The following is an 18,629-nucleotide window of genomic DNA, read 5'->3' as shown; positions in this document are numbered from 1 at the left end:
AAACTGGATGAGGCTGGAGCCAAGGAACTGAGTAGGAGAGCCTGGGAGTAGTCAGTGACCATGAGAATAGACCAGACGCAACTCAATGGAGAGACACTGCAGAGGTGGAATCTATTGTTCCTGAAAAGTGACAGAAGAGTCAGAGATGGCTCCAAGGTGCCTGGCCTGGGAAACTGTCACAAAGATGGTGATGGCAATAGGAGTAGCAATAACACAAGTAGGGAACACAGGAACCACACAGGTTACCAGATCACCAGGAAAATTCACATAGCAACAAAAACTATGATGGAGCATCAAGAAAAACCCAAATATCTAAATTTTAAGTAATCCATCTATAATGATATACCAAATAAAATTTATACTAGATCCTTAAATTAGATTTTTCCCTCCCTGAATCTCCTTGTCCTCACCAGGGACAGATTAGCCCTGATCTCAGGTAGCTCTGTTTCAATTGTTAGCAGTTATTTCAGCCTTGACATATCCAAAACACTTAGCAATTAGTCAGTATGAATTATAAGGACAGAAGAAATAAGAGAAGGATATTAACTGAGCTTTACCTTTGATCTGCTACATGAGCCTTTGATGAACTCCTTGATAATCCTTTTCTGGCTCAGGGCTATAAAGATGATGTTTCCTCTGCTTAGACTACCTTCTCCCCACTCTTCTCAGGACTAACTCTTACTCATCTTTCAGGTTGCAGTTTAAATGTCATTTCAACTCACCAACTCACATCTAAAATCTCCACTGTTATTCTCATTTATAGCAACTTGTTCTTTCCCTTCATAAAAGTCACAATTTGTTGATTATATGTATCTTTATATATTTATTTACTATTTAACTCCCACATGACTGTAAGTTTCATGAGGGCAGGGTCTATACTTTATTCTCCCATTCTTCACCTAGCATCTGACAAAAAGCCTCATGTTCTATATGTATCTGTTGAATGAATGAACAATTAATCCCAGGTCTCACCTGGGGATTAATTCCTGCTATGTTTTCTAGTTATTTTATAAAAGAATTTGGAGGTTTTTTCCCTTCTGGTCCCAGGTGCTTCAGGATCTGCAGGCCCCGGTGCAGACATTGCCAAGTCCAAGAACCACACCACGCACAACCAGTCCCGAAAATGGCATAGAAACGGCATCCAAAAACCCCAATCACAATGATATGACTCTCTTACGGGGGGTGGACCCCAAGTTCCTGAGGAACATGTACTTTGCCAAGAAGCACAACAAGAAGGGCCTGAAGAAGATGCAGGCCAACAACGCCAAGGCCATGAGTGTATGTGCTGGGGCTATCAAGGTTCTCATAAAGCCCAAGGAGGTCAAGCCCAAGATCCCACAGGGCCACAGCCGCAGGCTCAGTCGACTTGCCTACATTGCTCACCCCAAGCTCAGAAAACGTGTTTCTGCCCACATCGCCAAGGGTCTCAGGCTCTGCTGGCCAAAGGCCAAGGCCAAGGCTTAAACTAAGGCCAAGGCTGCAGCTGCAGCTTCGGCTCAGGCTCAGGCTCCCAAAAGCTCCAGAGTGGTGGCCTTCATCTGTGGATGTGAGGATAGAAAGACTGGTATGACTCTGTGGCTACTGTCTGCATGGGGGTCGTGTCTTCCTGTGCTGTTTGTACAAATAAACCTGGGAGGTAGGATTAAAAAAAAAAAAAACTGGAGGATTTTCAAGGAATATTGTTAGTATTCAGTTTCAAGTTTAAGAAAAAGTTTTCTCATATGAAAACATGTCAGAATTCTGTGAAGAAACATTCGCCTCTGAGGTATGGTTTCTAGAAGCATTATATGTTTGATCAACTAGATCATCTTTATAAAAAGCTAAGTAAACTCTAACGTCAAGGGGATATATATTCTATGTTTGCACTGAGTGAGATATACAGTTCACAGAAATACTGCTTATTATATATAATGACAAACCCAAGTCAAAATTTCCAGGATTCATTTCTTGCTAACATCAATATTAATTATGAGTTGACATTGTTCAGACACATACATAAATAATATTAAAAAGAACAGTTCCTCTCCTTTCCCTTGAGGTTCTTATAAAGAAATGAGACATGAATAAGAAGACTGAAATAGGAGACATTTTGGGAAAGTCTTTGTTTTTTCCATTTCTAATTCATTTTCTGATTTTGCCTTTTGTTTCATACTCCTTCTTGTGGCTCTCACCCCTTTTTTCTCTGCTTTTCTCAATTTTCTCCCATTTCTTTGTTTTAGTGGTATTAAACATGCCTCTCAAATTCTAGCATTTACTGAAAACAAACTGCATTTTTTTCTCCTTTCCTGGTAATCAGTTCCAAATAGCCCAGAGAAGAGTCATATTTTTCTCAAATGTTGATACAACTACTACCCAAACAACTCCTGTGACCTGGGGATCAGAAGAAAGAGGTACTCAAGGGCGCACATCTAGGGCTCACATCTAGGGCTCATGGCAGATAACTCGATAAATTATAGCCACCAAATGCTCTATAAAGAATATCTGCTTCCCATTACCACCTACAGTCATAATAAAAAATATCCTTTGGGAGTACCAAGGAGAATAAATAACAAATGTACAACTCTTAACAAAATAATTTTCATTCATGATCTCATTTAATTTTTTCAACAAATCTGTGAGGTAGGTATTATTATTATCATCCCATTTTACATAAAAAGAAACCAAAGTTCAGAGAGACAAAATGACATTCCTAAGGTTACTCACTTAGTAATTGCCAAAATTAAGGCTCCAAGTAGGCCACAACTCCATAATTTGTGCTCTTTCTACCACAGCAAAAATAAATTTCCCTAACAAGAGTAGGAATAGGAACAGGAACAGTGACAAAGGAACAAGATCTGAACTTAGGGAGCTTTATAAAACCATAATGTGGTTAAAGAATCCTTCAGGGAACTCCTCCTGCTTCATTCCACCTACCCTTCTCCTTCAAAGCAAATGTACATAAACATCTTATATAGCAGAAGTTGTCCTAGTGAGAAGAGTCACCAACTATTCACAGGCTACTCTATCCAGAAGTGACTTATATTCTAATCAGGCAGCAGTCTGTGAGTAGGCTCTCCAATTCAAGCCTTATTATCTCTTGCCTGGACATTTCCAAAAGCCTCCTAACAAGCCTTCATGCCTCTGATCTTGTCCTCCTTCAGTTCATCACCCACAGTATTACCAGTAATGTCTCTGAAGTACAGATCTGTTCATGCCCTTTATGATTAAAATCCTTCAATGGCTTCTGTTATGGGCTGAATTGTGTCCCCTAAAAATTCATATGTTGAAGTCCCAACCTCTAGTACCTCTGAATGTGACTATTTGGAAATAGGGTCTTTAAAGAGATAATTAAGTCAAAATGAGGCCATTAGAGTAGACCCTAATCCAATCTGACCAGTGTTCTTATAAGAAGAGGAAATTCAGACACAGACATATACAGAGGGAAGACCATGTAAAGACACAGGGAGAAAACAGCCACCTGCAAGCTAAGCTTTCAGGTCTCAGAAGAAACTAAACTTGTTGATACCTTGGTCTTGGACTTCTAGTCTCCAGAATTGTGAGAGAATTAATTTCTGTTGTTTAAACCCCCAAGTCTATGGTACTTTGTTTAGCAGCCCTCAAAAACTAATACAACTTCCCAATGCCTACAACACAAAATACAAACTTATTAGTGTGGCATTCTAGGTCCTTTGTGGCCCAACTCCTGCTTCTACAGCATTATTTCTGGCTATGTCCTATATTTGACCATATACTCTAGAACACTAAATGTTTCTTGTCTCCATATCTTTGCCTCTAGTGCTCTTGTCTCTTTCTCATTTTATCCTCTAAGATTTAGCTCCTCACAGCCCTTACCTCCAGGCTGAATGAGTTATCCTTCCTCTAGTAATGTGTGATGTCCTGGAAGGGAGAGGCTGTCTTATTCATGTTTATATCCCCAAACTCCATCACACTGGTCCATTCATAGGCAGATATCAATATATATCTATTGAACTGAACTGAAGATGAGTGGAGAGGAAAGAGTGGCAGGGAAACAGTTCTCTGTCTTAGTGATCTCCTTGCTCTACAGTGAAAAGTCAACTCACTCCTCTTTGTCAAGGCCTTAGGTTGGCAGCTTCCTTGTTAATTCAAAGTTAAGAAAAAGCTGGTACTATGGAACTCAGGACATTGAGAACATGATTCATGAGTTTCAGCTGTCTCCACTATGTCTTTCTCCTCCTCCTCTAGAAGAAGCCTACAGCTTCTTCCTTAATTAGGTTCTTTGGATTTCCAATTCAGTCTAAATATGGGTGTTCCTCTCAGGTATAAGTAACTCCTGAAGGAAGTAAGAATTCTCTTTCTCTCTTCCCCCATCCCTATTTCTCTCCATGCATTGTTCTTACTCTCTCCTATCAGAGAAGGGCTTCTTCTATGCCACCAGCAAAGAAAGATATGGCAGCTTCAAGCTTATATAGTCCCATTTTAGTAACTTAAGTGGAAAAAAATATTTTCTTTCTTCTTAGAAAAGACTCTAATTTTCTTTGGTCATATGTCTGCTCCTTGGACCAATTACTGTTGCAGGGAATGAGATACAATCATAGTCCTGGCCGGAAACAAATTCTCCATGTTGCCCTTCCTTCACTCCCAGCAACACACACAGATACTTTGGCTAGAGGTGGTGGGGTGGTAGGGTCTTTACAGAAATTTTATTAGCTACAACACATGTTAAAGTGAGTACTGACAAAGACTTAACACACAAATGTTTGTAGCACCTTTATAATAGCCAGAAACTGGAAACGACCCAATGTCCACCAAAAGGTGATTAGATAAACAAAATGTGGTATATAAATCTAATGAAACTTCAGTAATAATAATAATAATAATAATAATAATAATAATAAAACTACTGTTATACACAATAACACAGGTGAACCTCAAAAGCATCATGCTGAGAAAAAGACACAAGAGTGTATACTACAGAGAGAAGCAAGATGGCAGAGTAGAAAGATGCTTGTAGCTCACCCTCTCCCACAAATACACCAAAACTCACATCTACGGACCTACTCAGCCAACCAGAGCATCTTCAGAACTCTGACAGAACGTCACCCTCTTCAAAAGACAAAGATGCTAAAAATCTGGTAGGAGAAAAGGAAAAAAGAAAGAAGAAAAAGCAAAACAGTGTGGGACCAGTCCCGTGGGGAGGGAGCAGCAAAGGAGAACTGGTGCTCGTTTGCTGGGTTGCCCCTCTCCAACGGAGAGGCCAGCGGGACGGAGGGGGAGCCTCCAAGGCTCAGATCTGCCCCAAGCACCCCTTAACTGATAAAACTGAGTTAAATGGGCACAAAGGGTCCCCGCGACACCCAGCCTGAGATGTGAGCCTGCAGCCGAGGCCTGGACAGGCCGCCCGAGCCAAGCAGAGGACTGGAGTGGCTGCACTGAGGCAGCCCTGGGGGACTGCAGGGGGCTGCGCGCTGTGGCTGGGAGGGGATACGGAGCAGAACAACCTCGGTTCGCCATAAATTGCAAAAAAAAGCAAAGCAACACGGCTGGTGTGCCCTGGGGGAGGGGCGCTGCAGCCTTTGTCTCCTCAGACCTGTGCCGCCATTACTGGAGCATCTCATGAGAAGAGAGGCGGGGAGCAGCCACAGCCTCTATCTCCTCCTGTGCACAGCACCCGGGCGGGGATAGGGGCGGGGCCGAGACCTGAATCCACACCTGGGGGCTCTGCAACCTCCTGGGCAGGACTGAGACTTGTTTACAGCCTGAGGCAGATAGGATCTTTTTGCCCTGGCACCTCAGAGAACTTGTGCAGCCAAGACAAACAAGGAGCTGAGATTTGGCATGGAGCAGGGGTGGGGCCGTTCCACAGTCTTCCCCGAGCCTGCCTTCGGAGCGCTGACCGGAGGCAGAGCAGGCAGCTGCACAAAGCAGCGGAGCAACTGGTGCCGGGATTGGGTGGGCAGCCACTGCCCTTCCTGGCAGGAACGCAGCACCTGACCACGGTGCTGGGAGGGGGCGCAATCTGCCCACCTGCCTCCCCTCAGCGCAGCATCTGACTGCAGCATTGGGAGGGGGAGTGACCCACCTGCCCACCATGTAAGAGCTCAGCTCCTGACCCAGTGTTAGGAGGGGGCACGATCTGCTAGCCGACAGCCACTGGGAGCAGCACAGAGGAGGGCGGAAACAGAGGGCCTCTGGAAACAGCAAGCTGAGTTCACAAAACAGGGCGAAGACACAAAGACCTCTCGATAAAATCATTAAGAGGACACCATCTCCAGGAGAACTAGATAACTGATACTCCTTAAGCCACAGTGTCAGAGAGATATGAGCAATATGAAGAAGCAGAGGGACCGCTCCCAATTAAAAGAGCAAGAGAAATCCCCTGAAAGAACAATCAATGAAATAGACATTGATGGCCTACTAGATCAAGATTTCAAAAAAGGAGTGATCAAAGTACTGAAGGAAATTAAAAAAATAGTGTTTAGAGATATAAAATATGTCAAAAAATGAAATAGAAGCTATAAAGAACCAAGTAGAACTGGTAAACTCATTTGCTGAGATGAGATCTGACCTAAAGGCTGTACAAAGCAGGCTAGATAATGCAGAGGAATAAATAGGTGACCTAGAAGACAGGACAACAGAAAGCACCCAATCAGAACAGCTGAGAGAAAAACAAATCAAAAACAATGAAAACAATATACAGGACCTATGGGATAATATAAAGCATGCCAATCTATGTATAATAGGGGTTCCAGAAGGGGAAGAGAGAACAAAGGGGATTGAAAAGGCATTTGAAGAAATCATGACTGAAAACTTCCCAAACCTAAAGGAATCAGATATCCAAGTACAGGAGGCTCAGAGGGTCCCAAACAGGAAGAACCCAAACAGACCCACACCAAGACATATCATAATCAAGATGGCCAGAGTCAAGGATAAAGAAATGATCCTAAAGGCAGCAAGAGAAAAACCAAGAGTGAATTACAAGGGAACCTCCATAAGGTTGATTTCTCTACACAAACACTACAGGCCAGAAGGGAGTGGCAAGATATAGTCAAAGTCCTGAATGAGAAAAAGATGCAGCCTAGGATACTCTATCCAGCAAGGCTATCCTTTAGAATAGAAGGATAGATAAAGAACTTCACAGACAAGCAAAACCTAAAAGAGTTTAGCAACACTAAACCCATGCTAAAAGAAATATTGACAGGTCTACTCTAAATAGAAAAGAAGCAGGATGCTACAAAAATGAGAAACTCATAACTGGAAAGGAGATAACTTCCATGAATTACAAAAAGAATAAACAAAATTGTAAAAGAAGACATCTAAATCATTAAGAGTGGGAGAGGGAAGCAAGGAAAGCCACTGTGGAAAACAGTATGGAGATTCCTCAAAAGACTAGGAATAGACTTACCATATGACCCAGGAATCCTGCTTCTGGGCATATATCCAGAAGGAACCCTACTTCAAAATGACACCTGCACCCCAATGTTCATAACAGGACTATTTACAACAGCCAAGACATGGAAACAGCCTAAATGTCCATCAACAGATGACTGAATAAAGAAGATGTGGTATATTTATATGATGGAATAGTATTCAGCCACAAAAACTGACAATAAAACGCCATTTGCGGCAACATGGATGTTCCTGGAGAATGTCATTCTAAGTAAGCCAGAAAGAGAAAGAAAAATATTGTATCAGATCTCATACATGAGGAATCTTAAAAACAAAACAAAACATAAATACAAAACAGAAAAACACTCATAGACATAGAATACAAACTTGTGATTGCCAAGGGGGTGGGGGGTGGGAAGAGACAGACTGGGATTTTAAAACGCAGAATAGATAAACAAGATTATACTGTATAGCACAGGGGAAAATATAGAAGATCTTGTGGTAGTTCATAGCAAAAAAAAAATTGTGACAATGAATATATATATGTTCATATATGACTGAAAAATTGTGCTGTATACTAGAATTTGACACAGCATTGTAAAATAACTATTACTCAGTAAAAAAATTTAAAAAAAAAGAGTATATACTACAGTACACTTGGTCCTTGCTTTACATGGTGATGAGGAACGTAAAAATGACTGCACAAGCTTAAAGCAAAGAATCTCAAAAATCAAGAAGCAAATTACAACTGTTCTACAATCTTTAAAAATGTTTGTCACAACATTCAAATCTCTTTTACTGTAGATTTTAAATGTAAAGAAAAATTTAAACAATAGCAAAACTAGTATTTATTTAGTACACAGTAATTTAACATATTTGAAGCACCAACAATTAACGTGTTTGATTTCTTTGCATAAAACATGTCAAGAGTAAAAATAAATAAATAAATACTTGTTAATTAAATGAAGTTAGGCATAAAGAGATTTTTAAATCCTTGAAGATGGAAATTACAATATAAAATTAGATTCTTAGTGTTACTGTTAATAATTAAATGTTTTCCCCTTATGATTAGCAAAAAAGGCATGTTGTATTTTTAACTTGTACTTCACTGCATATTATTAAAGTTCAACGTATTTCATGTAAAAAAAGTATATACTGCATAATTCTACTTAATTAAGACTTAAAAAATGACGTACCTAATTTATATTGACAGAAATCTATAGTGGTTGCCTAGTTGTGCGTGTCAAGCTAGGGGGAATTGATTGAGAAGGGGACCCAAGGGAACTTTCTGAGATAAAGGTAAAATTCTATAGATTGAGTGGTAGTGGTACATAGGTATATAAACTTGTCAGGTCATCAAGATGTACACATAGAGTGGGTACATTTTATTGTATATAAATTATGCCTTGACAACAGTGATATTAAAAATATAACATAAAATGAGTGCTGAGCTGCCGTGATAATAATAAAAATATTGAACTTTCAGGATAAAACCCAAGATCCTTGGAACCCAACTCCTCTTTATATAGATCTCTAACTGTCCCTGCAACCCTGTCCTTCACTGAACCACTCTCAATTGTAGTTCCTCCCAAATTCCAAGCTGCTTTCCCTTCTCTGAGTCTTTACACGTGCTATCCCTCTCCTAATAGTAGTCCAGGGGGCAAACAGCTCTTCTTTTAGGACTCAGGTCAAGCATCACCTGGGCCGACCTTCTATATTGCTTTAGGTTGCAGTAATTACCCCTCCTTTTCTCTATATCGTTCCCTGCACATTCTATGGCTTTCATTTGTTTGCACACTGACTCCTCTACTAGACCGTGAACTCCTGAGGGCAGGTATGAAAGACGTTTCTCCCATAGTAATAAGCTTAGGGGTGTTTCAAACACAGAAAAAATAGAGATTTAGGTAAAATTTCTTAAATACTTACCACGTGCCAAAAACTGCTAGGCTTTTTCACTTCCTAGTTGGGACTATGTGGTCTACAGCTGTGACATGAGAGTTTCAGAGGAAATATGTAAGCTGAGATAATGTAATCCAGCAACATTCTGCATTTCTCTAACACCGCGAACATTATCCTAAAACATTTTTTTTTAATTATGAAGAGCTTTCCAGCTAATTATTAAATCCATATGTATTTCAATGGAAATTTAAACCTGGTTTGTTTCATTCACATTCAATCCATTACAGTTTTACTTTTAAGAGCTGTTTGATGTTCAAGAAGCCAGTTAGAGCCTCCATAACACCCATTTCTGAGAAAAAGAGGATGTGGGTAAAATTAAGCAAAACCAAATGTTGATAAAATCCTCAAGGATTAAATACAATCTTAATGAGGACAGTTATGCTACACCGTTTTGACTTTTCAGACTCCAAGTAAGTCTGTATTTCCTAGAGAGGCCCTCACAACTTTATCACGTGTTTTCTCCCAAAGGACTGTGAGGAGATGAGAAAAGGAATAATTTGATGGGTACAGAAATGTTTGATGTTGTATTTCTACCAATATTTCAGTCTACTTCTCTGAAAACCCCCCTATTACAAAACATTTAAAATTGCTGAGTAAAATACCATGAACATTATTTTAAATGTACATTTGTACTCCTAAGAAAGTTTCTTCTTTAAGTCAAGGTACTAAATATAAAGAAATAGTTAAAACTGTAGGGTAAATATATGAATTGATCTTACAGATGGGGGAGTGAAGGAAGTTGCTTGTCTCGGTAATCAAGGACCTGCTGTTTTAAAAGACACATGGACAGAAAATGAAGCAGGATGCCAAGGGAAAATTGGGAAGAGAGTTTTTCCATCATCAAAGAAAAACAACAACCCTTTCCTCAGCTGCCACCAAGGTGCTTGATCCTTCTGAGGAAGCTAAGGCAGTTTTGGGGTGAGACCCTCACTTCACCTGGCAACTAGCACAGCGCCCGGCAGTGCCGGCCTAGAACTCTCCTGCGCCATGGCCTCACTCTAGCTCGCCTGCATCTACTCGGCACTTAACCTGCACGATGATGAGGTGACGGTCATGAAGGATAAGATCAATGCCCTCATTAAAGCAGCAGCTATAAACGTTGAACCTTTCTGGCCAGGTTTGTCTGCAAAGGCTCTGGCCAACATCAACATGGGGAGCCTCATCTGCAACATAGGGGCTGGTGGACCTGCCCCAGCAGCTGGTGCTGCACCAGCAGGAGGTCCTGCCCTCTCTACCATTACTGCCACAGCTGAGAAGAAAGTGGAAGCAAAGAAAGAAGAATCCGAGGAGTCTGATGGTGATATGGGTTTTGGCTTTTTTGACTAAACCTCTTTAGAACACATTTAATAAAAAGCTGAGCTGTTGAAAGAAAGGGAAAGAAAGGGAGAGAGAGAAAGAGAGAAAGAGAGAGAGAAAGAGAGAAAGAGAGAAAGAGAGAAAGAGAGAAAGAAAGAAAGAAAGAAAGAAAGAAAGAAAGAAAGAAAGAAAGAAAGAAAGAAAGAAAGAAAAAAAGAAAGAAAGAAAGAAAGAAAGAGAGAGAAAGAGAGAAAGAAATAGAGAAAGAAAGAAAGAAAGAAAGAAAGAAAGAAAGAAAGAAAGAAAGAAAGAAAGAAAGAAAGAGAGAGAGAAAGGCAGGGAGACAACAAGGAAGTATGTCTTTTAGCTTGCTCTGCATGAAAAGAAGTCTCCCTTTAGAGTTTGTAACTGTAAGCCTATCCTCTGGTGGGTTTGAGTATCATATTTACACTAACTACATCTTTTTAGGACCTTCAAGACAAAATATTAAAGTAAAAAATTGCTCCTACATTCAGGCATTTGACAAGAGCAAATATTAAATCTCTCTAGAGGGGAAATCTCAACACAGATCATACAGAATTTAGAGGTAAAGCCCTACCAAAGATAATCTCTTAAAAATTACAAAATGTACGATGAAATAACAAGAGTCAGCCTATGAGCTCATTAACAGACACCATTAAGAAAGTGAAAAGGTAAGAACCAGACTGGGAGAAGATATTCACAATACACATATCTGTCAAAGGACTTGTATCTAGAATATAATGTTCTTCAACAGATAAATTCTAAGGGGAAAAAAAGGAATGAAGAAGAACTACAAATTAAAAGAGTTTTAAAATATAGAGCAAAGAAAAATAATACATTACTTTAAAAGGGCAAGACTAAATTGTAGTATCATACTCAGATGATAAGACTATAAAGAAATGCAAGGAAATTACAAACGTCAGTATAGTGGTTATTTTTGAGAGGAGGAAGGTGCTTATGATTGGGATAAGGTACAAGAAAGGCTTCTTGGGGAGCAAAGTTTTATTTCTTGACCTGGGTACTGGTTAAAAAGAAGTTCACTTTGTAATAATTCACTAAGCTCTGTGTGTGTGTGGTTTTCTGTATGTATTTTATTTTATAATGAAAACCACTAAAAACAAACAAAAACAACCATTGTTGCACAATGTAGTAAATAAGCTAAAACCACTGAAATATATATCCTCAACTCACTGAAAATTAAATAAATTCAAATTAAAACAATAATAGGAATCATATTGGAAAATTTTAAACAATTAATGATACTCAGTGTTGGTGAATTTGTGGGGAATCAGTCTCATGTACTGTAGTTGGGCATATAAGCTGATTCAAATGTTAGTGACAATGTAAGCTGACAACTTTTGTGGAAGACAGTTTGGCAATAACATCAAATTTTAAATGTCATTCATTATGACCCATTAATTCTTCTTTAGCTCAATGAAATAATCAAATTAAATCCACAAAGATATATGAATATGAATGTTCACCACATTGTTATACACAATTCTGAAAAACTGGAAACAACCTAAATGTCCATTAAAAGAAGACTGATTAAATAAATTACAGTATATTCACACAATGATATACAGAGTGGCCACAGACTCAGGAAACATAAATTAATTGAAAAATCAGATAAAACTCATCCCCTTGGTTACTTCTTCTGGTGTACACCAAAGGAACAGGCTTAGTACGTGAAACGAAGGCCACAATCAACTAAGGCAATGCATGCTAAGGCAATGCATTTCAGATGCATGTGTAGGGACTAATGAAAATACTGTATTTATGTACCATGTTTATTGCAATTTTGCACAGCTTATCGAACTACACATTGCTAATGAAGGACAACACACTGAACATATCACGAAATATCACTGAACATATCTTGTACTACAATGTCATATCAATAAATCAGTTATGTGTTCTTGACTATTTTTCCAGACCTTATGACCTCCCTTTATTGCGCAGTTTTAATAATACTGTGATAGATCTGTTAGTACTGACATAGAAAAGACTTACAATTTATTAGCTGAAAAAAATTATAGACAATGAATGCATTTTATGATGCCAGTATTGTAAAAACATATGTGTATATCTGTATATGCATAATAAAAGTTCTGGAGAACTTTAAGTTTTTATTTTTCTATTGTTTCATTTTTATGAACCTTTATTCTCTTTATAACCAGAAAACCAATATAAATTTCCATTTAAAAAACTTGAGCAAGCAATAGCCAATATCATGCTTGGGGGTTGAATGAGAGTATTTAACATCTATAAACTAGCCAATGCTTTGTTCCAAGCTGTCTCTGTATGAATTCTGGGATTGAGGAAGGAAAAGGAAAAGAGGTATTAGTGCAAAATCCAGTAAGTGAGGATTAAGGACTCCAGTCTTGAAAGAGGAAAAGAGGGAAAAGCTTAGAAAAAGAAAGCTCCTTTCTTTGTAAAAGTGAGTAATAGAGTCATAATATAAAGAATTTAGATCTACTTGAAGGGAAGTGAAGGTTACCAGGGTATTGGATCCCTCTTTTTTCACATTTCTTTCTGACCTCTAATTGTGCATAACCCCAGTGAAGGGTGGAGAAGGAGATGCTGCTCTCTCTAGCCTATAAGCCACGGAGGTTTACCCATCCATCAGTGAGCTTGCATCAGCCCTGGGAACCTCCAGGCCATGCAGCCAGGTACCCTGGGATCCTACCCTCCCCATTAACAGGACGACAACCACTGAATGAGGCAGGGCCTGGCAGCCAAGCAGGACAGGGGCAAGTCCTGTCTACCAATGCACTCACAGCAGTTGGCCCCACCACAGTAGAAGGGCCCATGCAGTCCACATAGGGGGCACTCCTAGAACATATAGCTCTGGTGACCAGGGGAAATGTGCTGCTGGGCCTCAGAGGCTGTCTCCTATATAAGGCCACTTCTCCAAGATTGAGAAACATAACCAATCTACTTAATACATAGAAATAAATACAGAGAATTAGGCAAAATGAGGAAACAAAGGAATATGTTCCAAACAAAGGAAAAAGACAAAACGTCAGAAGAATAACTAAGTGAAGTGGAGATAAGCAATCCACCTGATAAAGAGTTCAAGGTAATGGTCATAAAGATGCTCAATGAACTTGGGAGAAGAATGGATGAACACAGGGAGAAGTTTAACAGAGTTATAAAATTAAAGGCGAATCAAACAGGGCTGAAGAGTGCAATAACTAAAATAAAAAACACACTGAAGGAATCAAAAGTCGATTAAATGATACAAAGGACAGGATCAGTGAACAGGAAGACAGAGTAATGTAAACCAACCAAGCTGAAAAGAAAAAAGAATTTTAAATGAGGATAGTTTAAGAGGCCTCTGAGACAAAATGAAGCATACTAACATTCACATTGTAGGAATCCCAGGAGAATAGAGAGGAAAAGGGACAAAGAACTTATTTGAAGAAATAATAGCTGAAAACTTCATTAACCTGGGAAAGGACACAGACATCCAAGTTCAGGAAACAGTCCCAAACAAGATGAACCCAAAGGAGTCACTAAGACACATTATAATTAAAATGGAAAAATTAAAGACAGAGAATCCTAAAAGCAGCAAGAGAAAAGCATGTAGTAATGTACAAAGGAACTCCCATAAGACTACCAGCTGACTTTTTTCATCAGAATCTGTGCAGGCCAGAAAGGAGTAGTACAATATTCAAAGTGGTCAAAGGAAAAAACCTGCAACAAAGAATACTCTACCCACCAGGTCTATCATTCAGATTTGAAAAAGAGATCAAGAATTTAACAGACAAGCAAAAGTTAAAAGTTCAGCACCATTAAACATGTTTTATAAGAAACATTAAAGAGACTTCTCTAAGCAGAAAAGAAAAGACCACAACTGAAAATACAAAATTAATGAAAGGAAAAAATCTCATTGGTAAAAGCAAGCATATGGTAAAGTAATAGATCAACCATTTATAAATCTAGTAGGAAGGTTAAAAGACAAAATAAATCAAATCATCTATATTCAGAATAAGTAGTTAAGGAATACACAAAACAAAAAGATGTAAAATATGATGTCAAAAACATTAAACGTGGGGAAGGGAGTAAAAATGCTGTGTTGTTAGAATGTGTTAAAAATTTTGAGATCATCAATTTAAAAATAATCATACATATATGTGGACTTCATGGTAACCACAAACTAAAAATCTATAATAAATACACACACACACACACACACACACACACACACACACACACACACACCCAGAAAGGAATCCAAATATTACACTGAAAATAGTCAGCAAATCTCAAGGGGAGAGAGCAAAAGAAGAAGAAAGGAACAAAAAAGAACTACAAAAACAACCAGAAAACAATTTTTAAAATGGCCATAAGTATACACCTATCAATTATTACTTTAAATGTAGATGGGATAAACATTCCAATCACAAGACATAGAATAGTTGAATGAATACAAAAATAAGACCCAAATACATATGCTGCCTACAAGAGGCTCACTTCAGATCTAAAGACACATATAGACTAGAAGTGAGAGGATGAAAAAAGATATTCCATGCAAATGGAAACAAAAAGAAAGCTGGGGTAGTAATACTTATATCAGATAAAAAACTTTAAAACAGAAACCATAACAAGAGATAAAGAAGGGCATTACATAATGATAAAGGGATCACTCCAATAAGAAGATATAATGATATATATATATATATATCTCCAACATAGGAGCACTTAAATACATATAAAGCAAATATTAACAGACATAAAGAAAGAAATAGATAATAACACAGTAATAATAGGGAACTTCTAACACCCCATATACATCAATGGACAGATCATTCAGACAGAAAATCAATAAGAAAACACTGGCCTTAAATGATGTATTAGATCATCAGATGAATGTACTAGATACATACAGAACATTCCATCAAAAAGCAGCAGAATACAATTCTTTTCAAGTGCACAAGGAATATTCTCCAGGACAGATCACATGACAGGCCACAAAGCAAGTCTCAATATATTTAAAAATAGTGAATCAAGCATCTTTCCTGACCACAAAAAGTGTGAGACTAGAAATCAACTACAAGAAAAAAACTGGAAAAAATACAAACACATGGAGTTTAAACAATATGTTATTAAACAACCAATGAGGGTCATTGAAGAAATCAAAGGGAAAATTTAAAAATACCTGGAGATGAATGAAAATGTAAACACAATGATTCAAAAGTCTATATCCATCTGTTTATCAAATTATCTCTCCACAACAGAATATTACTTAGCCATTAAAAAAACTGAAATCTTGCTATTTGTGACAACATGGATGGACATAAAAGGTATTGTGCTAAATGAAATAAGACAGAGAAAAGCAGATACCATATGATTTCACTTCTATGTGTAATCTGAAAAATAAAACAAATGTACAAATATAACAAAACAAAAACAAACTCATAGATACAGAGAACAAACTGGTGAAGGAATATAGTAGGTAAAGGAGAGTAATTGGTACAAACTTCCACTTATAAAATAAATGTCTTGGGGACGTAATAGCATAGGTAATATAGTCAATAATATTGTAATAACTTTCCTGGTGAAAGATGGTAGTTAGACCTACCATAGTGATCATTTTGTAGCATACAAAAACATTGAATCACTATGTTGCCCACCTGAAACTAATTTAATATTGTCAGTCAATTATACTTCAATTAAAAAAAAAGGATGTTTCCTAAGGCTGCAGATATCTAAAAGCTTAATTGAAGCAGGAAGACCTTTTTCCAAGAGATCTCTGATCCTCACTAGCTACTAGTGGAGAGATTAAGTTCCTCGTCACATGGCTTTAACCATTCTGATAATTGAGTGTCCTCATGACATGGTAGCTAGCTTCTTTCAGAGTGAGTAAACCAGGAGAAAAGTTGCACTGCCTTTTATGACCCTGCCTTGGAAGTCACATACCATTACTTCTGCCATCATGTATTTGTTAGAAGCAAATGACTAAGTCCAGCTCACACTCATGGGCAAAGGAATTAGAAGCAGAGAACAGTAATAATAAGATGTGGGAAATTTCACAGGCAAAGATACATAGCTAGTACTTTAAAAGTTCTTATAGTTTAATAGAAAAGACTGAATAATCCCTAATAAGTACACTGTAGCATATTTACTACTTGAGGGATTTAGCATGAAGCAGTTCTTCTTGAACATTTTTCATTGCAATTCAGCTTCTGGAGTAAACAGGGAAAATGAGAGGGCCAGGAAAAATAATACAGCTAAGGTCACAGAGCCAATAAGTCATAGAAAGGGGATTTAAACCTAGGTTTCCTAATTCCATACATGAGACAGTCTCACAACATAAATTTTGAGGATAACATCTTTTTGAGATTCCAAAAGATCAATGAGATTCATTTTCATAATTGTTACCAATCAGCCAGTAAGAGTGATTAGAAATCAGAGGAGAGCAATGCTCTAGCATTCCACCTTACTTCTCTCATTTTGGGGGAAGGCAGCACCCGTGACACTGCAAGTTAAATATGATACTTCAAAGAAAATGGCGTAAATAGTTAAGGTTTTATTTTTCTCAAATATCTGGGGTTGTTATTTTCTAGTATTCCTCCAGAACTTCTCTATAAAGAAAATTCATAATGTCATTTTATAATATAGGTCTGGGTGGATGCTAAATATTTTCTTTCTCTATCTTTGATATTTTAAATGTTTATCAAGGTAACACATGTAAATACTTTAAAAGTTTTATGGTTAAAAAAAAAAGTCATGTAGAACTACAAGGCTCATAACAAAACATAGCAGTAGCATATTTTAACACACACAGTCTTAAGAAAGAAAAAAAGCAGTGGCTTCCTCAAAGCCTGAGATACCCTCCCAGACTTTCACTTGCTGCTTTTCTTATTTACCAAAACTTTCCTAAATAAAATATTTTTACTTCTATTTCCTGATTTGTACGTTTTTTAAAACATTTTTATTGAGTTATAGTCATTTTACAATGTTGTGTCAAATTCCAGTGTTGAGCACAATTTTTCAGTTACACATGTACATATATTCATTGCCACATTTTTTTTCGCTGTGAGCTACCACAAAATCTTGTATATATTTCCCTGTGCTATACAGCATAATCTTGTTTATCTATTCTACATATGCCTGTCAGTATCTACAGATTTTGACCTCCCAGTCTATCCCTTCCCACCCCCCGCCCCCTTGGCAGCCACAAGTTTGTATTCTATGTCTATGAGTCTGTTTCTGTTTTGTATTTATGTTTGTTTTTTTTTAAAGATTCCACAATGAGTGATCTCATATGGTATTTTTCTTTCTCTTTCTGGCTTACTTCACATAGAATGACATTCTCCAGGAACATCCATGTTGCTGCAAATGGCATAATGTTGTCATTTTTTATGGCTGAAGAGTATTCCATTGTATAAATATACTACATCTTTTTTATCCGGTCTTCTGTTGATGGACATTTAGGCTGTCTCCATGTCTTGGCTATTGTGAATAGTGCTGCTATGAACATTGGGATGCAAGTGTCTTTTTGAAGTAGGGTTCCCTCTGGAAATATGCCCAGGAGCAGGATTCCTGGGTCATATGGTAAGTCTACTCTTAGTCTTTTAAGGAATCTCCATACTGTTTCCACAGTGGCTGCACCAAACTGCATTCCCACTAGCAGTATAGGAGGGTTCCCTTTTCTCCACAGCCTCTCCAGCATTTGTCATTTGTGGACTTTTGAATGACGGCCATTCTGACTGGTGTGAGGTAATACCTCATTGAAGTTTTGATTTGCATTTCTCTGATAATTAGTAATATTAAGCATTTTTTTCATGTGCCTATTGATCATTTGTGTTTCTTCCTTGGAGAATTGCTTGTTTAGGTCTTTTGCCCACTTTTGGATTGGGTTATTTGTTTTTTTCTTATTAAGTCTTACGAGCTGCTTATATATTCTGGAGATCAAGGCTTTGTTGGTTTCATTTGCAAAAATTTTCTCCCATTCCGTAGGTTGTCGTTTTGTTTTAACTATGGTTTCCTTTGCTGTG

General features: G+C 38.0%; 2 pseudogenes; both read left to right on the top strand.

Annotated features, from left to right (window-relative positions):
• The first annotated feature begins 60 nt into the window (after nucleotides 1-60).
• LOC140687510 (large ribosomal subunit protein eL29 pseudogene) lies at nucleotides 61-4,430 on the top strand (annotated as a pseudogene).
• A 5,863-nt stretch (nucleotides 4,431-10,293) lies between these two features.
• On the top strand, nucleotides 10,294-10,632 carry LOC102542203 (large ribosomal subunit protein P1 pseudogene; annotated as a pseudogene).
• Nucleotides 10,633-18,629: the final 7,997 nt, after the last annotated feature.

The sequence above is a fragment of the Vicugna pacos genome, chromosome 19 (genome assembly GCF_048564905.1).
Source record: "Vicugna pacos chromosome 19, VicPac4, whole genome shotgun sequence".
NCBI lineage: Eukaryota > Metazoa > Chordata > Mammalia > Artiodactyla > Camelidae > Vicugna > Vicugna pacos.
Note: the sequence above shows the minus strand (reverse complement) of the source record. Positions and strands in the feature narration are given on the sequence as shown.